Here is a 5,931-nt window from a genome sequence, read left to right as displayed (position 1 = left end):
AGAGCCGTTCAAGAGTGCTGCTACTCCCCTGTCTACGCCAAACTACACTCCTTAATGTCTTGCTGAGGGGGTGTGCTCCAGGCCCCCTCAGAGGACACTTAGGGAACGGGGACACTGAGCAATTCAAGCACAATACCTTCCGATCTCAGTATTTGGATGTCTTCTCTCCATTTGCGAAAAAGAAATAGCAGGCCCCAAAATGGAGTCACTTTTGCTAAGCCCCAGCAAGACTTATCACCTAACCTAATGGCAGACTCACTCCCAGGAGTGGAATTTCAAACCCATGAATCTGCAATTTCCTAGTCAGCACAGTGAGGTCATCTGCATGATAAGCCGCTCTGCCTTCCCTGAGGAAGGTGACCTTGCCTCAAGCAATCCATTCTTTGAACTTCCTGTCCTCCTTCCCTCTGCCTATAAATTCCTACCATTTTGTACAGTTCCTTGGAGCTCCTTTCTACTTGCTGGATGGGTTACTGGCCCATCCAAGAATCACTGAATAAAGCTCATTAGATCTTTACGTTTATTCTGTTGAACTTTGTTTTTCAACACCAGTAAACCAAGGAGTATGCAGCATCTCAGCTCCATCGCACAGGCTGGTGCGAGCCCTGGCTTTATTAGTGCACAATCAACACCGTCCCAGCCCCTCAGATCCAGAGCCTATGCTCACTGTCAGTCCCCTGACGGAGGGCCGTCTTCCTCCAATATCCATCCCTCAGGACTTCGCAAAGATGTGCAAAATCGTGCAATTATCTTGGTGCCTAAGTCTTCTGTCCTGTGTTTACATTAAATTGCCCCTGTCTTGCTCTGAAAGGCTACACTATGTCCAACTGAGAAGTTCACACCTCAGCCTGTCTCCCTCAAGCCCTTGGACCCATGCAGTAGAAACTGCCTTCCCGCCCACCAGAGCCAGACCTGCACCAGGCAGTGGGGTGTCCTGGCTGCCATAACATGGAGTCTAGAGTCTGCTTCTAAATATTAGATCTGCTCTAGAAGATGCTCATTCAGTGGCTCCATCTAGTTCCTTAGAAGCACTGGCAAGGAAAAGTTGTGCCACACCTGGTCCGTGCAGAACTTCCTTCTGGGGAGAAATTAGCATTCCTGATGAAATATGCACGTGCAACGCTCTGATGAACTTTACTGATGGCATAACTTGTTTTGGAACCAATCGCCAGGCCAGCTGAGTGTCATTCACAGATAAGTGATGTATAACCAGAGGTTGTTTTTGCATCTAGTCTGACAGTGATTCTCCTTCCTGCCCTGAGTGAATCTTTGAAGTGGTCTCTCAGGAGCTTCTCCCTTGCATGCAAGATCCAATAAAACTTGACAAAACTTGACCCCTGCTTATAACTCGACTGACAAGCTGTCTTCATCTCTCCACCTTGTTGTCACCCAGATAAGCCCTGTCTGCCCAAGCCCCCTGTGGCCCCCTGTGGCCCCCTGTGGCAGACCCCCCCAAGGACAATAAGAATAATAATACAGATTTGCCAAGTGCCACTTGAGGCTACGCTTTGCCTATGTCATTAGTTTATGCCCCACCAACAGACACCAAGGGCAGCAGCTCACAACTGGGCAGACGGGTGGGAGAGGGAGCTCGGACGCCAGGAAAGACTCACTGAAAGAGTGATATCCCAAAGGGTCCGAAGGAGGTGGGAGGCAGCCGTGCTGATAAAAGGTCTCAGATAGGGGCAGCAAGCTCAGAGGCATAAGGCTAGAAGATGCCAAGGGCAGGCGACCAAGGAACAGCGAGCGCCACCCAAAGCTATACCACTTCACACCAGCCACAGCGCTCCCGGGCACACCTCTCCTATCTGCTCAGAACTGCACCCCCTTCCTAGGAGCCGTCCTGCCTCCCACTCCATTCCAGTGGACGCCATGAGAACTTCCCAGCCAGCATCTTGTTAAAGAATTATTCAGTTCTTTAAGTTAAGTGTCTGACTCTGGCTCAGGTCATGATCTCACCGTTCATGGGTTGGAGCCCCACGTCGGATTTTGTGCTGGCAGCTCGGAGCTTGGAGCCTGCTTCGGATTCTGTGTCTCCCTCTCTCTCTGCCCCTCCCCACTCACACTCTGTCTCTCTCTCCCTCTCAAAAATAAATTAAAACATTTTTAAAAATTATTCACGACACTTGTTAAAATGGTAAGCAGCTGGTAGGAATGCAAACTTCTGCAGCCACCGGGGAAAACGGTATGGAGGTTCCTCAAAACGTTAATAATAGAACCACCATATGACCCAGTAATCCCCCTACTGGATATTTACCCAAAGAATAAGAAAACACTAATTCAAAAAGATATATGTACCCCTGTGTTTATTGCAACATTGTTTACAATGCCAAATTATGGAAGTAACCTATGTCTACTGACGAACAGATAAAGAAAATGTGGGATATACATATATATATATAAATAGAGATATAGACATATAGAGATATATATTATATATTTGGAGGATATACATAATGGAATACCACTCAGCCATAAAAAAAGAATGAAATCTTGCCTTTTGCAACAACATGGATCAAGCCAGAGGGTATAATGCTGAGTGAAATGAATCCGTCAGGGGGCGCCTGGGTGGCTCAGTGTGTTGAGCATCCAACTTCAGCTCAGGTCATGGTCTCACGGTTCATAAGTTCAAGCCCCACTTTGGCTCACTGCTGTCAGTGCGGAGCCTGCCTCGGATCCTCTGTCCCCCTCTCTCTACCCCTCCCCCCCCTCAAAAATAAGTAAACATTAAAAAAAATAAGAAATGAGTCAAAGACAAATACCATATGATTTCACTTAAGTGTAGAATTTAAGAAACAAAACAAATAGGGGCGCTTGGGCGGCTCAGTTGGTTAAGCATCTGACTTCAGCTCAGGTCATGATCTCACGGTTCGTGGGTTCGAGCCCGTGCATCGGGCTCTGTGCTGACAGACAGCTCAGAGCCTGGAGGCTGTTTCAGATTTTGTGTCTCCCTCTCTCTCTCTAACCCTCCCCTGCTCTCTCGCTCTCTCGCTCTCTCTCTCAGAAATAAATAAAACATTAAAAGGGGCGCCTGGGTGGCTTAGTCGGTTAAGCGTCCGACTTTCGCTTAGGTCATGATCTCGCGGTTCGTGGGTTCGAGCCCCGTGTCGGGCTCTGTGCTGACTGCCAGCTCAGAGCCTGGAGCCTGTTTCAGTCTGTGACTCCCTCTCTCTCTGACCCTCCCCTGCTCACGCTGTCTCTCTCTCTCTCTCTCTCCTAGAAATAAATAAAAACATTAAAAAAAATTTTTTTTAATTTAAAAAATAAATAAAAAAAATAAAACATTAAAAATTTTTTAAAATAACAAAACAAAAAAAGAGTGAAACCAAGAAATAGTCTTTTAACTATAGAGAACACACTGATGGTTACCAGAGGGGCGGTGGGGGGTAGTGACATAGGTGATGGGGATTAAGAATGCACTTATAATGATGGACACTGGGTGATGTATAGATTTCTTGGGTCACTGGGGTCACTAGGGCGCCCCAAAAGCATTTTTTAAAAGAATTGTTAGGAGGTCCTGGGTGTCTCAGTCACTTAAGAAACCAACTCTTGATTTCGCCTCAGGTCATGATGAGCCCTAAGTCAGGCTCTGTGCTGACAGCGGGAAGCCTGCTTGGGATTCTGTCCCCCTCTCTCTCTGCCCTTCCCCTGTTTACGTTTTCTCTCCCCCTCTAAAAACATAAATAAACAAACATTTTAAAAAATTGTTAGATCACTATCTTGTGTGTCTGAGGCTAATATAACACCGTACGTTAACTGGAATTTTTTAAAAAGAATACATTTAACCAATTAAAGGAAGTGGCAAAGCAGACTATTTATTCAGGCCCCAGGTACCCAGACCACTGTGATAGAATTATGTGGTGGGGGCTCAACTCTGATGACAGCATGAGCAAGTGGGAATCGATAGTGATGGGGTTCAGAACATGCTACCCCAAAATACGACACTTTAGCATACTGCATATCTGAAGCTGAGGGAAGGTGAGAAAACAGCAGAACCGAGAAGGCCTCCCTCTCCCTTCTCCCCTGGAACAGGCCATCCAGCCTTCCTGTGCCTGGAGAAAAGGAGCACCCTTATGCCAAAGACAAAGGAGTGTATCCCAGCAAACCGGCCTTGCCGAGTTTCCCCAGTTTGCTGCACTAGCCTCACGCTCCCTAACCTCTCCTCCTCCACAGCTGTCCGGTTGTCATCAGACCTAGCAGAAAATACCCAAGTTCATCTGTTTCTTTGGGTCATTTCTGTACGAAGTCTTCCACGTCGGGTAAAACGTAAAGTTAAACAAACGTGTGGGCTTCCTCCAGCTAATCTGTCTTTGTCAGTTTAATTTTCCGACCCAGCCAGGAACCCTGGGAGGGTCAAGGAACATTTGACCTACGATCGCCAAGGGGTGGATGGGGATCAGTGGACAGAAAGTTACTAAGAAGAAACATCAGGGGCGAGAGGCTTCTGGCTAAACCATCCTGCCAGGACCCTTGCCGGACAGGCCAGACGATCAGACATCGGCTGGGGTGGGTGGGGGATCGAGAGACTGATCAGATATCGAGGGTGGAGGGTTCTTGCTAAGACTGAGTTTAGCAGATGGGCCCAGGAGAAGGTTCAGGAGCCTGACTAAAATTTGGCCAAGCAAACCGAAGCTCACTCCCTTGGCTGAGCGAGCACCTCCCAGCAGTGCTTTTCCAGAACTAGGGCCAATCACACTGCCTCAGGGAGGCTGGGGGCGGGGGCAGGAATTGTGACTGCTGAGGGCAAGGAGGGAGGAGTCGGGCCTGCACAGATGGCCTCCGCGCTCCTGGGCCCGACGACGGTCAGCCAGTCCCCGGAACCGCCGCGAATCCCTTCATGTGGGCTCGGGGTCACATCCGAAGCCGCGCGCCCGCGCCGCGCGGCCCGGGAGACGGAGGCCTCTCATCCCTGTCCCGGGTACGGGAAGACGAGCCCGGCACCACTCCCTGCAAGGCCCCTCTCCTAACTGTGGGCGTCTGTTCCAAATTAGCAATGTCCCAGGCGTCCAGAGCCACTTCCTGCGCGCTGGCAGGCTGCCCCCCATCAGGGCTCTATCCCAAGCTGACCCTCCTGCCAGCTGCTGCAGCAACGCCAAAAAAGAACTCGCGTCTCCAAAAGACTCCGACGCCTGCGGAGGCTCGGCTTTGAACAAACATAGCTGGCAGCACACAGGCCTTCCCCCTACCTAGAGGTCAGGGCTGCGCTGGCCCAGCGTCCCGTGTGCGCACACCTGAGCAGCCTCCGGGAACCGCAGGGGAAAGTGCCGGCCATTCGCATAACACCACCACCGCGGGCAGGCTCTTCCCCAGAACGGGGGCAGGTGCTCCGCTCGGGGGTAGTTCCCAGCTGGCAGTTAAAAGGGAAGAAAGTGCTTTGGGTCGACTCCTTTTAAACTCCAATTCACAGCGCCGACCAGCTGTGACAGCTCCAATTACAGGTTCAGAGATTTCTGGGCCATGGAGAACTTTCTGTCCCGGCCGCCCGACCCCACAGCGCTCCCACGCAAAGGCCCAGAAACCACCCTGGAATGTGCCACCAAGGGGGTGGGGGGGCCGGACCCTGGCCCCTTCTTTTCCCCACAACATCAGCAGCGGCCTTGACCCCAGCCCGATGTCCAGCCCCGTCTCTGAGAGCTCCTGCCTTTTCAGTTTTGCTCCCCCACACCCCTCCTTGACTTTCAGGTTTCATCAGGGCTGGGCCCCGGCGGACGCTTTTCCCCCACCCCAGTCCCCAAGGCCATGCCAGGCCGTGTCCACTGCCCCGCCCTGTCCCTCCAGCGTCAGGAAGCACAGAAAGCCTCCCCAACCAGAAACCCAGGTCCCGGTCTTAGGTCAGAGGCCCCGGAGGGATGACATGAGCTGGTAGGGGGACCTGGGGCCGGAAAGCTGCCCTGGGAAATTCCTGGGGGGGCTGCTGGCGGCCCCCCCCCC

This window comes from Crocuta crocuta, unplaced genomic scaffold (assembly GCF_008692635.1).
Source record: "Crocuta crocuta isolate KB4526 unplaced genomic scaffold, BGI_CrCroc_1.0 scaffold143, whole genome shotgun sequence".
NCBI classification, from domain to species: domain Eukaryota; kingdom Metazoa; phylum Chordata; class Mammalia; order Carnivora; family Hyaenidae; genus Crocuta; species Crocuta crocuta.
Note: the sequence above shows the minus strand (reverse complement) of the source record.